Source organism: Stegostoma tigrinum, chromosome 16, assembly GCF_030684315.1.
Source record: "Stegostoma tigrinum isolate sSteTig4 chromosome 16, sSteTig4.hap1, whole genome shotgun sequence".
NCBI classification, from domain to species: Eukaryota; Metazoa; Chordata; class Chondrichthyes; order Orectolobiformes; family Stegostomatidae; genus Stegostoma; species Stegostoma tigrinum.
The window spans coordinates 55724047-55744514 of NC_081369.1; positions in this window are offsets into that span (position 1 = coordinate 55724047).

Here is a 20468-nt window from a genome sequence, read left to right on the forward strand (position 1 = left end):
ATGCAATTTCATGCATCAGTGGGGCAAACCTAATGAGACTTCTCCTATTTCCTGATTCTGAAGGAAATTACTTCCTGCATTAGTAATGCAGAACTGAGCTGATGTGTATTTAGACAGGGCAGGGGTAGGCATGGAGGAGAGTGAAAATGAAATTCTGCATTGGAAGTTTATGGGCCAATTCCCAAGCTCCATCTTACCCCTGTGCCATTTTCCTGGCAGTCAGAGGACATTGATAGTTTACTCAAGTTCAAGCCAACAACTGTTGGAAGCCGAGTGAGATTTTCCAGTCAGGGCCCAGGTATCCACAGGTGATTGGCAAATTGTAACCTGGTGTTGACTTGGCCTCCTGTAAGGTATTAGTACCCGATGGCCCATAACATGTGGGTTATGTTTCAGTGTAAGATTGAACAGATGTTTATTACAGTTCCAAGTGTAGACACGCATTACAGTCATGGGCACGTTAGCGTCCGGGCTAATATTAAGCTCTTTGGTTACAAACAGTAGCATGCTTGTATGTCATGTTTCAAGAAGTAGGATGGAAACTGAGACCATTATTCCTTCAGGATACAAGCCATGCTTTGGTCATGGCATCATGAGCATGCCTTTTACAGATATATGCGTACTAATTATAAGACATAACGTAACAGCAGGGGATGGCTCAGCTGATGGTCAGTGCCAGTTTGAGGGGGGGAGCGGATGAAGCATGTGTGAAGACAACTCTCAAGGAAACCTTTGTGATCCCCCCTGCCTGCATGGGTTCTCCTAAAGCCTCCAGGTGTCAGGTGGTCTCTTCCCTCCTCACCGTGATAGTGGCATTTTAAAGCACTTTCTCTCTCTCTCTCTTTTTCTCTGTTTGTCTCTCTCTCTCTCCTTCAGCCACCAGTCACAGCATCCTACTGGAGTTTTGGAGTGTTTCTGACTGGCTCTTAACTTTGGAGAGCCAGCTCAGACTCATTAATTCGATAACAAGCTTGCCCCGTGCCTAGAAATGAGCTAATTCCAGAAAAAAGAAAGCATAATTGGTAGCTTGTTTCTAATAGAGTGCCGACTTCTCCCCCAACACTTCAGCCTAACAGTGGGGTTTTGAATCCCAGTGGGATAGCCCTACCAAGGAGCAGTTGATGATTCCATCCAGTGTTCACTTTGACTCACACAGTAGGTCAAGTCATCAAGGTACAGCCCCAGTTCCGTCTCCAGCTGGTTTAGCCACATCTTCTTGGATAAATTTGTGTTTGTTGTTTGAATGGGTAAACATGGAGTTAACATTCAACAATTACATTCATTGTTTCAATTCCCCACGATCTGAGCAAGTATCAAAATCTATCCAGTGATGAAAGCCAATCTGACCTTTATTTTGCCCTTCTACCCCCTGAGCTGTCCTCTGGTTTGCATTGAATTCCTACCCCATTGCTGATGACATGCCAAAGATGGCTGCATGTGCAGATTGTTTTTAACCAGCAGTTTGAGATTATAAAACTGAGCGATACATAGACTCGGAGAAGTGAGTTAAATGTGCGTGTGTTTCTCTTCACAATGATAAGAGCTCTTTGACAATTCAGCAATATTTGCTCTTTCGCTGTCTCTTCTATCTGATTTAAGGTTAGCAATTGGGTCAAGAGAGAGACGATAGTGAATGTGAATGTGTTCAATGAAGAGTTCACCTGGGTACAGCTGACCTCGCATTGTTCTCTATTATCAGAAAGATGGTTGAAGGAGTGGGGGTGGTGCGGTTATGGTGCATCAATTTCCAAATACGTTTATGTGGCTGATCATCCAGACACGTTTGTAAAACTGCACATGCATATTGAGAACCACTGAAGCAGCAATTAAATTTAAGTATAAATGCACAAAGCTCCATCCTCATCTTTGATGGTAAATTAAACCCTACATTATAGATCAGGAGTGTCCCCACGTTGTGACTCCAGGGCCACACCAAAGTTGACTCTTAAGGGTGCCCTGAAATGGCCCAATGAGTCGTTCAGATCTAGACCCTGAAAAAGAGAATGAAACTAAAGGGATTATCCAACTTCACCAGAAACATCCAGCACCATCAAATTTACGAGCCAATATCATCCTGACTTGGAACTGTGCTACTGTTCCTTTGCAGTCTTGGATCAAAATCCTGGAACTCCCTTCCAAACTGCACTGTGTGTGAGTTTACCTGACACAGACTGTGGGGTTTCACAAACGGAACTGACTAAAACCTTTTCAAAGGCAATTATGGTGTGCAATATAAGTTGCCCTAGCCAGCGACATCCATGTCCCAAGATTCATTTTAATACTCTAAGTAATTTATCTCAGTACCATTTCTAAATTAGAAGGAGCATTCTTAAGGGTTAACATTCATTATTAATGCCAATGACGTGGGGGTTATGAATGTGATTGGGTAAAAATATTGATTTAGTTAGGGGAAGCACTTTAATTGGGCAAAGAGGTTTTCACCAGCTAGATGGTAAATAGGAGATAATAAGGTGTAGAGCTGGACGAACACAACAGGCCAAGCAGCATCTTAAGAGAAGAAAGCTGACCTTTCGGGCCTAGGCCCTTCATCAGAAATCTCTTTGGCCTTGAAACTGCTCAACCATGTTCTGAAGCAAACCAGGTACTACAGCCACATCACCTTTCTTAGTGCCTGCCTACGGAACCAGATCACCCCCAACGGACTATGGTCCACATTCAAGCCTTCCCAATTTGTCCCAATAACTGTGACAATATCTACATTTGGAACATTGATACCCTTCAGAAGCGCTTCCCCCTGCGAGTCATGAAACACATTTCTGATGAAGGGTCCAGGCCCGAAACGTCAGCTTTCCTGCTCCTAAGATGTTGGTTGGCCTGCTGTGGTCATTCAGCTCTACACCTTGTTATCGCGGATTCTCCAGCATCTGCAGTTCCTATTATCTCTGGTAAATAGGATAATTAATAATCAAACTAATTGGGGAAAGTGGGGAAAGGGGAAGGGGCAAAAGAGGCAGGGCTTGTTATTCCTTATCAACATTGAGTGAGTCTGGCCGGAAAATGCTTCAGTTCAGATGTTGGATTCTGCTAGGCAAAGGAATAAGGGGTTATTGTTAGTACACGAGAATGTAGAATTCAAACAGAAATAAATGAAGCATGCTGTTATTGAGTGGCAAAACAGGCTTAAGAGGCCAAATGGACAAATCCCGCTTCTGATTCTTATGCTCATGCAGTCATATTGATCTGTGGCTTAAGGGACTGGGATTTTCTCCCCACTGAGTATGAACATAGCCCATTCTTAGTGCATTATGTCCCCAGAGCAATCTTGTGCTTTGTTTGTCAGCTCACTAGGGGGCAAAGAAGAAGTGAGTCATCTATATATTGTACATTTCTGTGCACTGGACTCCAGAAACAGTTGGAGTGTTGTGCCCATTTCTGTCACACCTGACGACAGTTTTGAAGGCAATAGAAAGGGTGTAGATGGGATTTATCAGAATGCTTCCAGAGATAACCTCTTGTCTTTTACTGATTTCCCATATCATTCGTAAGCTGGGTCAGATGTATTTGTCATTCTTAGTTGCCCTTCAGAAGGTGATCATGAGCTGCCTCCTTAATCTGTTGGAACACATATGCCTTTAGACAGACGCACAATGCTGTTAGGAGTTTGTTGATATTTTGATGTCAAAGCACTGAGGGAATAATAGTATATTTACAAGTCATGAGGGTGGGTGGCTGGGAGAGGATCATATGGTGTCCCCATAAATCTGCTGCCTTTATCCTTCAAATGGACATAGTCATGAGTTTGGAAGGTACCACCTAAAGAGCTATGGTGAATTTCTACAGTACCTCTTGTAAATAGAACACATTGCTGTTGTTACTGAATATCAGTGGTGGAGGGGTGTGAATGTTTGTGGATGCGTTGACAATCAAGCTGAACGCTTTGTCCTGACTGATGTCAAGTTTCTTGAGTGTTGGTTGAGCTGTTCTAATCCAGGAAGGTATTCCATTACACTGCTGACTTGTGTCTTGTAGATAGTGGACAGGCTTTGGAGAGTTGGGAATTGACTTACTCCCTGCAAGGCTCCTAGGCTCTGATGTGTTTATATTTCACCTACAGTTCAAGCTCTGGTCAATGATGCTCCCAGGATATTGACTCTGGAGGATTTAGCAATACTAGCAACAATGAACATCAAGGGACAATGATTCTCTCTTGCAGGAGATGGTCATTGATTGGCATTTGTATGCCAAGGCTACTTGTCACCTGGATATTGTCAGATCTTGCTGCTTTTGGACAAGAACTGCTTCAGTATCTGATGTATTGCAAATACTGCTGAACATTGCAAAATCATCAGAGTTTTGCCTTGATTTCCATTGACTCATGTTTCGCTATGAGTCTTTGATGCCACACATTCATTTAAATGCAGTCTTGATGTCAAGGGCTGCCTGTCTCGTTTCATTTCTGGAGATCAGCTCTTTCATCCAGATTAGAGCCAAAGCTGTAATGAGGCCAGGAGCTGAGTGGCCTGGTGGAACCAAACTGATGCCATTGAGCAGTTTATTGCTGAGTAATTTATTGCTGAGTAAAATTTGCTGAGCAGGTGCTGCTTGATCTCACTTTTGATGATATCTTCTCTCACTTTATTGATCGTTGAGAGTAGACTGAGAGGGTGATAGTTGGCAGGGTTGGATTTGTCCTGGATTTTGTACACAGGTCTGTGTTTCACTTTGCCAGGCAAATGCCAGTATTGTAGCTGTACTGGAACAGCTTGGCTAGAGGTACAACAAATTATGGAACACATTTTTTCAGCACTATTACTGGAACATTGTCAGACTCAATAACCTTTGAGGTATCTTGTGCTTCCAACCATTTCTTGATACCGTATGGAGTGAATCTAATTGGTTAAAGACTGTGATGCTGAGGATCAGTGAAGTAGGCCAAGACCAATCATCCATTTGGAGCTTCTGGCCGAAGATTGTTGCAAATGCTTCAGCCTTATCAGTTGCCCTGATATGCCGGGCTCCTCCATCAATGAGGATGGGGATGTTTGTGGAGCCTCCTAACCCAGTGAATTGTTTATTTGTCCACCACCATTCACGACTGGATGTGTTGGACTGCAGATCTGTTGATTTTTGCAGGATTACTTAGAACTGCCCATCACTGTTAGGCATGCAAGTGGTCCTGTTTGGTAACTTCTCCAGGTTGATCCCTCATGTTTAGGAATGTCAAACATGGTTCGTTGCATGCAATCCCTCATTCTCCATTGAACCAGATTTGTCCTGTCACTTCATATTGTTGAGTGGAGGATAGAATATAGAACATAGAAACATAGAAAAGTACAGCACACTACAGGCCCTTCGGCCCATGATGTTGTGCCGTGGAATAATCCTAATCCAAAAACAAAATAACCTAACCTACAGTCCCCTCAATTCACTGCTGTCCATGTGCATGTCCAGCAGTCACTTAAATGTCAATAATGACTCTGCTTCCATGACTACCACTGGCAAACTATTCCATGCACTCACAACTCTCTGGGTGAAGAACTTCCCTCTGACGTCTCCTCTATACTTTCCTCCTAACACCTTAAAACTATGACCCCTAGTGGCAGTCAATCCAGCCCTGGGGAAAAGTCTCTGGCTATCGACTCTATCCATGCCTCCCATTACCTTGTACACCTCGATAAGGTCACCTCTCTTCCTCCTTCTCTCCGGAGAGAAAAGTCTGAGCTCAGTCAACCTCTCCTTGTAAGACAAGCCCTCCAGTCCAGGCAGCATCCTGGTAAACCTCCTTTGCACCCTTTCCAAAGCCTCCACATCTTTCCTATAATAGGGAGACCAGAACTGGACACAATATCCCAAGTAATGAATGTGCCAGGCTATGAGGTTGCAGCTTATGTTGGAGTATGATTCTGCTCCTGCTGCTGCTGATGGCCCAGAATGCCTCATGCCTGATGTGCCATTACTTGCTAGACCTTTTTGAAGTCTGACCCACTTAGAATGGCGATGATGCCATACAAGATGATGTAAAGCATTCTCAATGTGAAGACATGGCTTCATCTCTGCAAAGACTGTGCGGTACTAGCTCTTACCAATATTTTCATGAATGGATGCATCTGTGGCAAGCAGATTGGTTGGGATGAAGATAATAAAATGTGAGGCTGGATGAACACAGCAGGCCCAGCAGCATCTCAGGAGCACAGAAGCTGACGTTTCGGGCCTAGACCCTTCATCAGAGAGGGGGATGGGGTGAGGGTTCTGGAATAAATAGGGAGAGAGGGGGAGGTAGACCGAAGATGGAGAGAAAAGAAGATAGGTGGAGAGGAGAGTATATGTGTGGAGGTAGGGAGGGGATAGGTCAGTCCAGGGAAGATGGACAGGTCAAGGAGGTGGGATGAGGTTAGTAGGTAGGAGATGGAGGTGTGGCTTGGGGTGGGAGGAAGGGATGGGTGAGAGGAAGAACAGGTTAGGGAGGCAGAGACAGGTTGGACTGATTTTGGGATGCAGTGGGTGGAGGGGAAGAGCTGGGCTGGTTGTGTGGTGCAGTGCAGGGGAGGGGATGAACTGGGCTGGTTTTGGGATGTGGTGGGGAAAGGGGAGATTTTGAAGCTGGTGAAGTCCACATTGATACCATTGGGCTGCAGGGTTCCCAAGCGGAATATGAGTTGCTGTTCCTGCAACCTTCGGGTGGCATCATTGTGGCACTGCAGGAGGCCCATGATGGACATGTCATCTAAACAATGGGAGGGGAAGTGGAAATGGTTTGCGACTGGGAGGTGCAGTTGTTTACTGCGAACCGAACAGAGGTGTTCTGAAAAGCGGTTCCCAAGCCTCCGCTTGGTTTCCCCAATGTAGAGGAAGCCACACCGGGTGCAATGGATGCAATATACCACATTGGCAGATGTGCAGGTGAACCTCTGCTTAATATGGAAAGTCATGTTGGGGCCTGGGATAGGGGTGAGGGAGGAGGTGCGGGGGCAAGTGTAGCATTTCCTGCGGTTGCAGGGGTAGGTGCCAGGTGTGGTGGGGTTGGAGGGCAGTGTGGAGCGAACAAGGGAGTCACGGAGAGAGTGGTCTCTCCTGAAAGCGGAGAAGGGTGGGGATGGAAAAATGTCTTGGGTGGTGGGGTCGGATTGGAGATCTTGGGTGGTGGGGCCGGATTGTCCGCAGGGAATGCTACACTTGCCCCCACACCTCCTCCCTCACCCCTATCCCAGGCCCCAAGATGACTTTCCATATTAAGCAGAGGTTCACCTGCACATCTGCCAATGTGGTATACTGCATCCATTGCACCCGGTGTGGCTCCCTCTACGTTGGGGAAACCAAGTGGAGGCTTGGGGACCACTTTGCAGAACACCTCCATTTGGTTCGCAATAAACAACTGCACCTCCCAGTCGCAAACCATTTCCACTCCCCCTCCCATTCTTTAGATGACATGTCCATCATGGGCCTCCTGCAGTGCCACAATGATGCCACCCGAAGGTTGCAGGAACAGCAACTCATATTCTGCTTGGGAACCCTGCAGCCCAATGGTATCAATGTGGACTTCACCAGCTTCAAAATCTCCCCTTCCCCCACCGCATCCCAAAACCAGCCCAGTTCGTCCCCTCCCTGCACTGCACCACACAACCAGCCCAGCTCTTCCCCTCCACCCACTGCATCCCAAAACCAGTCCAGCCTGTCTCTGCCTCCCTAACCTGTTCTTCCTCTCACCCATCTCTTCCTCCCAACCCAAGCCGCACTTCCATCTCCTACCTACTAACCTCATCCCACCTCCTTGACCTGTCCGTCTTCCCTGGACAGACCTATCCCCTCCCTACCTCCACACCTATACTCTCCTCTCCACCTATCTTCTTTTCTCTCCATCTTCGGTCCACCTCCTCCTCTCTCCCTATTTATTCCAGAACCCTCACCCCATTCCCCCTCTCTGATGAAGGGTCTAGGCCCGAAACGTCAGCTTCTGTGCTCCTGAGATGCTGCTGGGCCTGCTGTGTTCATCCAGCCTCACATTTTATTATCTTGGATTCTCCAGCATCTGCAGTTCCCATTATCACTGGTTAGGATGAAGGCATTTTTCTCCCCCCATTGTTGGTACCCTCACCACATGCCGGGGACCTGGTACCCTAGCTATGTCCTACAATCTGACTAGCTCAATCAGTGGCACTGCATCTGAGCCATGTATTGTGGTAGATGTTGAAATCCTCACCCAAAGGCCCTTCTGTATCCTTGCCAGCCTATGTGTATTCTCCAACTGTTGTTCAACATGGGGGAGCATTAATCTATCAGCTGAGGGGAAGTGGTGCATAGTAATCAGCAGATCGTTTCCTTGTCCATTTTGACCTGGTTCCATGAAACTTCATGGACTCAATGTTCAAGTTTCCCAGTGTAACTCCCTCTTGACTCTGTTTCACTCTGCTGCCTCTTTTGCCTCTGTGCTATCTCTGCTGGGCCTATCCTGTCGGTGAGGCAGAACATATCCAGGGAAAGTGATTGTGGTGCTAGGGCATTGTCTGTAAGGTGTTATTCCATGAATAAGGCTCTCTGAGGCTTTTACTTGGCTTGTCTGCATGATAGGTATATGATAGACTGGAGAACTTGGGAATGTTCTCCTTGGAGAAGAGAAGTTTAAGTCGATCAGGATTTTCAAAATCGTATTGTATTCTGGACAAAGTAGATAGATGGAGAGAGAGATAGAGACAGACACTGTTGTAGTTGGAAATTGTAAACACGTAAGTACAAATTTAAGTTGATTAGCAAAAGACGTAATGGGAACATGGGGGAAAAATTACAATGGCAGTGAGTGGACAATAGTAGTATTTTGAATGCAGTTTTGGGTCATCGTTTTTCAAAAGACAGTTAACTGAAACTAAAAGAAAATTGCAGGAAAAAAGGGTAAAGGAAGGGAAATGGAACAATATGAGTCGCTCTTACAAAGAACCAACACATATATGATGAGCAGATTGACCTTCTTCTGAGCAGTATTGTTCTCTAACTCTAGGCTTCTCTGTTTATGGAATTTTTAAGAGTTACAGTTATGTTCAGCTCAAAAACAGACCATTTGACACACTCAAAACTCTCTCCATATTCTTGCTCCACTTGAGCCAGTGGACAGCATCACCGCTCAATGAACTGAGGAGAAAGTTGTTAAGAACCCTCTGCTAATGTTACTGTCCGTGTTTTAAAATGTCACTTTATTCATCCTGTTTCAATGTCTAAAACACATATAGAATAAGGGTACTTAGATGTTACTGAGTATGCGGGATCTGAATTAAGGTCAGTGGGTGTTAAGGGGTCGGGAGCAGTCCTGTTGAGGGAGTTTTTCATCAAGGTTTACTTCCTAGAACAGCTGTTCCAAAAACCCAACCATAATGTTGGTGGTGGCAGTCACTGCATCTGCCGGAAGTACAAACTCTTTCAATGTGGTTTTCTCATGTTTTAGAAGAACTAAAAACTAGATACGTGACAGGACCCAGTGCTTCATTGAAAATGTAAACCACAGAGTGAGCTGAGCCCACACGTCACTGTGTGGTTTATTGGTTAGACCAATCCTGTCTTGTACTCTCTATCTATTACACTAGAATATGCCAAGGTCAAGAAAAAAAACCTGTCATCTGATAACAAATCCTTCTCTCACATCTAATTTCCAATCTGTTTCTCTTCCTGTCTTTTATAGTGTTTCTCTATTTTTATCAATGCTATGTTCAATGATGCTCTGAACATTACTTTAAGCATCCTCAGGTTTAAACTAAATTATGTTTCTTGCTTACCTTCTTTCTTACAACCTCATTCAGCTCAAGTGCAGATTCATTGTACTTTCGCCTACTCCAGTATTAATCATATGGAGGAGGGAACAAATTGTAACATCTCCACCTTTGCAATTGATACTAAGTTGGGTGGGAGGGTGAATTGTGATGAGGGTGCAGAGATCCTTCAGCGTGATCTCTACAGGTTGGGTGAGTGGGCAAATCAATGGCAGATGCAGTATAATTTGGATAAATGAGACGTTATTCACTTCAGAAGCAAAAACAAGAAGGCAGATTGCTACTTGAATGGCTGTAAATTGGGAGTGGGGAGTGTGCATTGGGACCTGGGTGTCCTTGTGCACTAGGCGCTGAAGGGATGCATGCAGGTGCAGCAGGCCGTAAAGAAGGCAAATAGTATGTTGGCCTTCATTGCAAGTTGCTTCCAGTACAGGAGCAGGGATGTGTTGTTGCAGTTACGCAGGGCCTTGGTAAGACCACACCTAGAATATTGTGCGCAGTTTTGTCTCCTTTGCTGAGGAAGGATAATCTTGCTCTCGCGGGAGTGCAGCAAAGGTTGATTCCGGCGACCACGTACCAGATGTATGAGGAGAGATCGACTAGATTGGGATTGTTTTCACCAGAGTTCAGACAAAAGAGGGGGGATGTCACAGAGACTTTTAAAATTCTAACAGGACTGGACAGTGTAGATCAGGAAGGATGTCCCTAGTGGTTGGTATGTCCAGAACCAGGAGTCACAGTATGAGGGTTCGGTGTAGAAGATTTAGGATGGTGATGTGATGACATTTCTTCACCAATAGAGCAGTGAACACATTACCAAAGGAAGTAGTTGATGCCAAAACAAATGTATTCAAGAGGCAACTAGATATAGCACCTGGGGTGAATGAAATCAAAGGTTATGGGAGAAAGCAGGATTAGGCTATCGAGTTGGACGATCAGCCATGATCATGAAGAATGGCAGAGCAGGCTCGAAGGGCCGAATGGCCTCCTCCTGCTCCTATCTTCTATGTTTCTATGCTTCTATGTCTATGTTTCCTGATGATGTTTTCTGAGATTCTCCAGGCCTCACACCTCCCACAATGTTGCCTGCCTTCTCTCTGTGCTTGTAAGACCCAAGGCAGGGATCAATATTTGTTCAAGTTGTTTGGTGTGCAGAACTTGGGTATTGCTGAAATGAATACAGAAAATGTGGTGGTAAGCAAAGAGTTCGATGCAATCAATTATGAAGTGAAATCAGATTATTGGAAATAAGTAATAGAAAGGAAGCTATGTCATGGGTGGAAGTCATCTACAAGCTTCCAAAGAGTTCCAGGTTTACACTACACTTTCTATGAAGAAGTGTTGCCTGATAATTCTCAATGTCTAGCTCAAGTATAAGAGTAGATATTAAATTTACCTTCTAGGGTGAACCTCAGTGGTTTTGATTCCACACGTGGGCGACTGACTGTGCGGACTTTGCACATTTTCCTCGTGTCTGCATTTGTTCCGGGTTCCTCTCACGGTCCCAAGGTGTGCATGTTAGGTGGACTGGCTCCTAGAATAATGGCTTGATGCTTTGGATTACTAAATCTAGTGATTTAATCATTATACCAGCACCATTCACCTCTTTGTACTTAGGAGCACTGCCTTCAGGATAAGAGCAGATCATTCTTTCTGAAATGGTTGGAGACTTGTGATGCAGAGGAGAAGAGGTCATTCAAAAAGGCACCCAGTAGAATTATGCAGACCACCAGCTGAGCAAAGCATGCACTTAAGCATCAATGATTTTAAGGAGCCCTTTTAACTGTCATATATTAACTTTAAATCTTTAAATAAAGGGATCTTCCCATTATTTTAATAGTGTTACAATTAATTTGTGCAGTTTAACATTGTACACATTGCCAACCTACTTGTCTTCAGAAGTAAACAGAAACTTTCTTCCTGAAAGCATCCACAAGCACACCATGGAGAATATTATATCTATGAAGTTGAATGAGATAGACAAACATGTAGCATGAATGTAAAGTCATTCTATAAAAGTACACCATCCATTAGCTAAACTTGAAATTGCATATTTTTTAAAAATCATATCACCCTTGCTGTTGCTGTTTCAGGAAGTATCTGAGCCAATCCAGATATGTCTTTTTAACTAGAAAAGGAAATCTATATATAGTTGCCTTATGAAGAGATCACAGTTGTGCCTCATGTTTACTGGAAAATGTGTAGGTGGTTGGTCCATGTGGACATTGCACAGTTAATCCTCAAACTTATCATGATGCTATATTGTGTTTTGGAGCAGGTGTCATGTGCTCAGACGTCTCCAACATTTGTTTGCAACTGCAAAGCATTTGGATGGGCCAGAGAAATACCTTTGCACAGAGGTAATGTTGTGGAAAGAGATTTTTTCTTTGTCCTCTTTGAGTCATTAGAAAGGGCTTTTGCCAACTTGTGATCCCATCAATCCCGTTTCAAACAGCCCAAGTATTCACCCAGATGCTGTCTCTCTGCCCAAATAAGGCACAAATGGTCAACTGAGATAAGGTGTGCACCAATGTTAATCTGCAACAATTTGATATATATTCAATTCAAATATAAAACTTAGGAGTTGAGTCTTGTTAATCAGAAACAAGCGTTAATCATGCTTGGGCTAATTATGCAATGCAGAGGATAATCTTTGACCTCGCTTTGATTTGGAACTGAACAGATTTGAATGTTGAAGGCCTGAAGCCAGCTTTCTCTCTGTTTCAAGATTGGTGATGTGAGTAATTTTTTAAAAAGTTCTTCCAGTTTTTAAAAGCTGCAGTCCATATGAGTTTTGAATCTCTGAACTTTGACCAAAGTACAAGTTGATGACTTAATGGTTGGGGAGGGGGATGCGACGCTGGGGTTCTCACTTTTCTTTGCCTTAGATTAGCTTCTTCTCTTCCCTCTCTATGTTGCAACCTGTGATGATGTGTTTGTATTTGTTTGTTGAAACGTACTTTACTACTTTCCAAATAGCATGCATGTATAGCTTGATCCTGCTCTACCTTTATACGCTATTCTTCCTCCTTTATCAATCCCTCATTTTAAGGCCATATTTTCTGACTTTAGAATGAAATAAATTAGGCTGTCCAACTAATTGAAGCTTGTAATTAAATTGTGAATTTGCAATGTTAATGTATCATAGAGTGCTCTACAGCCTATGATATTTTCAGACTGGAGTGGTAATTGTGATGTAGGCATTGACATAGCCAATTTATATATAACATGCTATCACAGATAGTAATCCAATAATGTCCAGGAAAAGTAGATTGAGGGATAAGTTTTATCCAGCTCATCAATTTCCCTAGTATTCTTTGAAATATTTTGGATTGTGGCATCTTTTACAGATCATAGCAGATGGAGTCTGAGTTTTGCGTCTCATGGTAAGGAGGACGAAAATCCTACCATGTAGATCCATTGCCATTCTATCACCTATAGCTATAACAACAATGATTTGTGTTTATATACCACTTCTGATATTGTGTAACCAGGTCAAATGTGACACTGAGGCTTTGGAAATCTTCCATGGGCATGCAATGATGGATAAGGAGCAAATCCATTCATGATGGGATAGTTGCATTTGCTGCATTTTGGAATTTCAGGAGGCCAACCTAAAAAGACAGGTTCAGCTCAAGTGCTAGATATGAAGGGATTATCAGAAGATGAGGTGGGGTGCTCCTGACATTGGAATGTGCTGTTAAGCTGTTTGGAAAGATGTTCCCAATGTCTGGGGTGTCCAGAAGCAGTGTCATAGTCTAAGGATATGGAGTAGACCATTTAGGACTGAGATCAGGAGATTTTTTTTCACCCAGAGAGTGGTGACACTGTGGAATTCTCTGCCACAGAAAGTGGTTGAGGTCAAAACATTGAATGTTTTCAGGAACTGGATTCAGTCCTTAGGACTGAATGGATGAAACGGTATGGGAGAAAGTGGGAGAAGGGCACTACATAGATGATCAGCCATGAGCACATTGAATGATGGAGTAGGCCCGAAGGAGATAGCATTGGAGGCAAGGAGACAGGAAGGAGGTTGAGGTCCTTTATCTCCTTCCAGTGCCTCTTCCTCACAGAAGGCAGTGTAGTACCAGTAGACACCCAGTTGGAGGAGGAACAACACACCAAGCCAGAAGATTCCTTTCATCATACTCCAGACGTGGCAAGGCCTTCCACCTCCACCCTGTATACCATCCATAACCCTGCAGGAGTTCAAACCAAGGAGGATGTACCTACCTCTGAGCAGACCATACTCAGCATGTATTGGCCTTCCAGACACAAATGACCCTGGTATCACCCATCCAAAACTCCAACAGGCTCCACTGTAGGGAAGACTCTGAAGTCCTGGACTGTTTTAAGTTATATCAGAGGGATAGAAAGAAGCAGGCCATGCGAGGGTACATTAGTGACTTATTTTTATTCATTCAGAGGATGAGGGCATCGCTGGCCAGGGTCAGCATTTATTGCCATCCCAGAGGGCAGTCAAGAGTCAACCACATTTCTGTGGGTCTGGGGTCACATGTAGGCCGGACCAGGTAAGGATGGCAGTTTCCTTCCTGAAAGCACATTAGTGAACCAGATGGGTTTTTCCAATGATCAACAATGGATTTATGGTCACCACTGGACTCTTATCCTTGGATTTTTCTTGAATCAAATTCCATCATGTTCCATAGTGTGGGGATTCAACCCAGATTTCCCCTTGGGTCAATGGATTAACAACCCTGCAATTACATTACTTGGCCATCACCTCCCCACAGATAAATGTGAGTCAATTTTCATCATTGTAAACATATCTAAGACCCCAAACTCTTTTAAAAAGGTGAGAGCCGTAAACTGCAGAGCTACAAGCTGTGTGCAGGAAGAGGGAATTAGAAAAGGTACCCGGATGGCTTTGGGTCGGCGTGGACCAGATGGGTCGAATCTGTGTTGTATCATTTCTATAGTCCAATGGTTTCTATGTTCTCTTTTTAACACCCTTCTGATGCTTGGGTCTCTGTCCAGCCATAACTACAAATCAAAGGTACAGAGCTCACCCATCCTCAGTATGGTGCACCATTATGGAGCCCTTGTGGTGTAGTGGTAATACCCCTACCCTTGGACTGGGAGACACAAGCTGGAATCCCACCTGCTGCAGAGCTGTGTAACATCTGAATGGGTTTCCTAGTCAGAAACATGGAGTGAGTAGCTCCCGCTGTATGTTCAGGCAATTGGTTAGTCACATAATAGTTTGGCTTTGTCTTTCTGGGCAGACAAACATTGTCATTGTATCATAGACATCAGTGGGATTCAGTCACTGTCATACATAATTCAGTCAAAAAGTGTTTGGGGCAAGGATATGGACAGCACAAAGTAGGCTGTGGTCTTGTGCTCGTGAATGTATTTCAGCATCAATACGAGTAGGCGTCTGTGTGATGTTCGTGCTCCAAAGTGCAATACTGAGGTGCAGAAGCACATTGAGAGTGAATTGGGGATGTGCCGTGATAACGGTGAGGCTGAAACATGTTGGATGCCAATGTCCGTGGAGGTGGAACATGCGTGTCCCAGGGATTATGCCTGAGACATATGATCTGGGAGTCCAAGAGGAACAAGTGGTGAGCTGGTGTCACCAGTTCTCCTCTTGGATATTCCCCATCAGGAATTCGCAGCATTTAACTTCCAGTCAGTGGGTGGGAGAGTGGGAGAGACCACATTATTTAGACAAGATTGTGTTGTCATGAGGTGATAATGAGAGATAATTCTCGTTAATAGGCCTGTCGCTGCTCACTAGTGAAACTTTGTTTGAAGTTATATCAGAGGGATAGAAAGAAGAAGGCCATGTGAGGCTACATTGGTGATTTATTCTTATCCATTCGCAGGATGAGGGCATTGCTGGGAATTGGTTAGAAAATGTGATTTTTAAGCCTTGATGGTGACAATAACTTCACTTGCCATTTTATCCAAAATGCCAAAAATTTCTGACCATTGCCCACATCATATTGGGGAGGCAATGGCCAAGGTTTATTACTGCTCGTTAATCCAGAGTCCCAGGTAAAGTTCTGGGAACCTGGTTCGGATTTGAATTCAATAAAAGTCTGGAATTAACGATGACCATTGTCAATCATTGGAAAAACCCATCCGATTCACTAATGTCCTTTAGGGAAGAAAACTGCCATCCTTACCTGCTCTGACCTACATGTGACTCCAGACCCACAGCAATGTGATTAACTCTTAACTGCCCTTTGGGTAATTAGGGATGGGCAATAAATGCTGGTCCGGCCAGTGACAGCCTCATCCCACGAGTGAACTTAAAAAAAATGTCAGGGCTGAAAAGATTTTGCCCAAAGAATTTGTCATTGCTGGCCCCCAAAATATAATCAGAATCTATTTGTTCATGATCATGGGAATGATGTAAATGATGTAACACTGCAGCTCGTCACATGGTACTGAGACTGTGAGAGGACAGGATGAAGTCATCTTTACTAGAAAGATCTGAATGATATATAAAAGTATATCAATGAAAGAGTTTGTTGACAGTCCTGAGTGTCTGAAATTACATGTTGCGGTTGTGACCCTGAAAGTTGCAACTTTATGTGAAATGACTTCAAGTGAAGCAAATCAATCCTAACACTGTACTGCTTTCCTTAGCTGAAAGAAACATTCTAAAATTGCTACAGAGATAGTAGGAACTGCCGATGCTGGAGAATCTGAGATAACACAGTGGGAAGCTGGATGACCAAGCAGCATCAGAGGAGCAGGAAGGCTGAAGAAGGGTCCTGACCCAAAATGTCAAGCTTTCCTGCTCCTCTGATGCTGCTTGGCTTGCTGTGTTCATCCAGCTTCACGCCGTGTTACCTATTACAATATTGCACTTATTTTCTCTAAATTGAAATACAGTACTTTAAATAGCTAAATACTTCCATTGATAATTGAAATAACTGGCAACAAAATAAATTCCAAATTGTAACATTTCACAAATGACTCTGCCTGTAGTGGATACTTAAAGCGTGGAACCTGGGCCATCCAAGGCCATGAGGGCTTATCAACAAAGGATTGTATCTATGAAGACTAAATCAGTCATAAATGGTTTAAACATAGAATCCCCACATTGTGGAAACAGTCCTTTCAGCCCAACAAATCCACAACAACCTTTGGAGCATCCCACCCAGACCCAGCCCTGAACACTACAGGCAATTTAGCATGGCCAATCTGCCTAGCCGGCTCATCTTTAGACTGTGGGAAGAAACCAGGGCAAACCCACACTGTCTCAGGGAGAACGTGCAAACTCCACACAGACAGTCACCCCAAGGGTGGAATTGAACCCAAGTTCCTAATGCTGTGAGGCAGCAGTGTTAACCACTGAGCCGCCGTGCCAACTGCAGCTGAACAGTGGAATTCCATTTTATTTTCAGAATATGTGTCTTCAAAGTATCATCCATCGTTGAATTCTAAGTCTCATCTGTAACCCTCTGAACACAATGGGAAATAAAATTGGGAGTTGCATATAGTGTCTGCTCTCCCATTTTACAGTGTCACAAAAGCAAAAATTACTACATACGGATGGACAGCATGGGATTACAAGGATACAGACCTTGTGCAGGCAGATGGGATTAGTTTAGGATGGTGTCATGGTGAGCTAAAGAGCGGGTACTTTAACTGTGCTCCTCTATGTCTTTATGTTGTACCCCAAACATGTGTGACCAACAGCTCAATGTCTGACTGGGCCCCCATAATGAGCCCATCCACGAAGGTTCTTATATCTGTCCCTGCAATTAGATCACCTACTCTCCAGGATTGTGCTCAATGTGGGTACCATTAGATAACATTTCCACACCAAGAACGAAATACATAGGAAAGCTTCAAACTCAGTAGCATAAAATAATGTGAACCTAGTCCCGTGAATTGAAAATCACAGATGCTCAGTTAAACAACATTGTTAGCTTCAAGGGGTGTTATTGGGTGATGGCTATCAACAGTTAAAATAATTCATTTGTGGGAGGTGGGCAAAGCTGGATTGAAATCACTCCATGAATTAATTTCCAAATGTGTGAAGATTCTGTAAACTAACAATGCTATCATACCAGAAGTCAATTGCACCGATTGCAATTCTATCACATTGATAATTAATAATAGCACAAGAAAAGTTGAAAAAAAATCATTCATGAGGCAACTAATAATGTCCCAAAGCAAACGTCCAGCCAATGATGTGCTTTTGTAATGCAGTCATAATGAATAACAAGTTGCCATTGTCCTCGAGGACTGCTCTTTCATCAGAAGGAAACTACTGGAGGTAGTCGAAGTTGTGGGTCACTAAGTCTCAAGTCAGAAGTGAGGTTGGGAAGGCAAGACCTTCATGGTGGTCCCAGCTGGTGCATGAATTGAATCCATGCGGTTGGTGTTAATCTGCATTGCAAGCCAGTTGGCCAATCAACTAAACCATGTTGCTGTCTTTTATTTATATTTATTGCAAAAATATACGTTATTCATAGGAGGAAATCTTCATGTACATGCACAGTTAATGTAGCCATTCTGGTCCAGACTGTCATTACTTAACAGAGAATAATATAAACAACGCCTTTCACCTTTCTCTATATTTACAATCAATTTCTTGTCCTATAGCTGAGACATCAGCAGGGTCCAGTTACTGAATGGACCTCCTGCTTTGCTTTGACATACAGACCTTACACGATGATCTTTCCCCACTGCGCCTTGGCAGCAGCTACCCCAAGATTTATTGCGTCCCTCAGAACATAGTCCTGGACCTTCGAATGTGCCAGTCTGCAACACTATTTGAGGTCAACTCTTTCAACTGGAAGACCAGCAAGTTTCGGACAGACCAAAGTGTGTCTTTCACCGCATTGATGGTCCTCCAGGCACAGCTAAAGTTGAAACAGACCGTAGAGCATGGAGTACCGCGCCATGGAGCTGTTAGGGATGAACCTCAACAAAACCCACTACATTCCCCTCTGGACTTCCTTTGCATAGGCCCATTCCAGAAGGAGGTGTGTGACAGTCTCGCCCCTTCCGCAGCCACTTTGATCCCGGAGCAGACCTGATCCGGTTGGTGAGGACCGTAGACAGGATTTTGTAATCTACATTCAACAGTGAAATTGGTCGTCAATTTCTAATTTCTCCCCTCTATCCCTTCTGCCTATAGATGAGGGTGATGATGCCTTTCCTCATGGTACCTGCCCGAAGCAGGTTGTTGTACACCCCCAGCCAGTCCTGGCCAATCAAATCCCACACAATGGAATACAACTCGGCTGGCAAGCTATCACTTCCGCGGGTTTTATTTTTTTCAAAGGCCTCAATGGATTTGGTCAGCTAGTCCAGAGTTATCAGCTGGTTCAGCCTCTCCGGTGTGCTGTAGTCTAAGACCTCCATGATAGAGGACAGGAATGACTGGGAGGCCATGCTGTCAGTGGGCTTCATGTCACAATTCTAGCATTAAAGGTTTTGCTGATCCTCAGTATGTTAGACAGTGATGACATTACCTTGCCATATTCCTCCTTCAAGCTGCTGAGCACAGAGCTCTCCTTGTGTGTCCTCTGGAAGAAGAAATGCCCACAGGGTGGACCCTGGACCAGAAGATTATCTTGGAGGCCTCTGAGGCAAAGAGTGAGGCTTGTTGGCTCTTCACCTCCTGGAGATTCTCTGTGACATTGACACCCATCGTCTGCAGTAGGAGCAGATCCTGCATCCTTTTCTGGAGTTGTGACAGTTTTCCCCACCTCTGTCTTGCCTTCTGAACACCTTTGAGGATGCAGAACCTCTTGACGTTCCCTTTGGCTGTTTCCCACCAGTAACCCGGAGACTCAAAGAGGGGCTTCATGGTTCTCCAACCAGTGAAATCCCTTTTGAGCTCCTCGATGTTTTCTGGGGTCAATAGTTTCAAGTTTAGCTCACACATTCCTTTGCCAGCCTGCTAGTCATCATGTAGGTGACAGTTGACCAGCAGGAGACAGTGGCCAGAGAAGAACACCCAGCATAATGTTGGCAGATCTGACCCAAGAAAGCTTGAGACATAAACAGGAAATTTATGCTTGAGCAGATAGACCATTCTGGTCGTGTTCAGGTGTATCTGCAGGGCTGCTGAAGACATTGAGCAGCTTGGCGTCTTTTACCGTTTCCATTAAGGATCTGGACATGGCATCCAGTTTACTGTCGCCCCCAACCGCATCCCACGCTGGATCGTCCATCCGCATTGATGATGCAGTTGAAGTCTCCAGCAGGAGTGACTGTCCTGGATGTCACCAGCAGGAGTGGGATCTGCTGCAGGATGACCAGGCTTCTGACTCTTTACTGCTGGGCGCACATATGGATTAGTCTCATAAGTGTGTTCCTATACATAACACTTGCCAGCAGGAGGCACCCACCAACCACTTCCTTAACTTCAGACATGGTGAAGTTGCCTCCTCGCAGCAGAATACTAAGGCTGGAGGAACAGCAAGCGTTGCCCCTGCTGACAAAAGCGAAGGCCATGGGCCCACAGGCTTGACCATTTCCTCTAGCTGCTGAGGTGTGGTATGCCACACTCCTGCAGGCCAGGAGGTCTGCTTTAATGTCAGCAGTCACTCTAATCATGTAAGAAATAGGGCTGGCAATTTTTAACCAAAGTACCCCTCACAAACAACAGTGAATGGCTAGTTGGTCTGCTTTAGTGAAATGGATTGACGGACAAATGATGTCCAAAATTCTTGACTCTTCTACAAATAGTGCCATGAAACCTTTAGTGGTCATTTTAGAAAGCAGAAAGTGCTGGACCACTTGCTCTGCCATGAT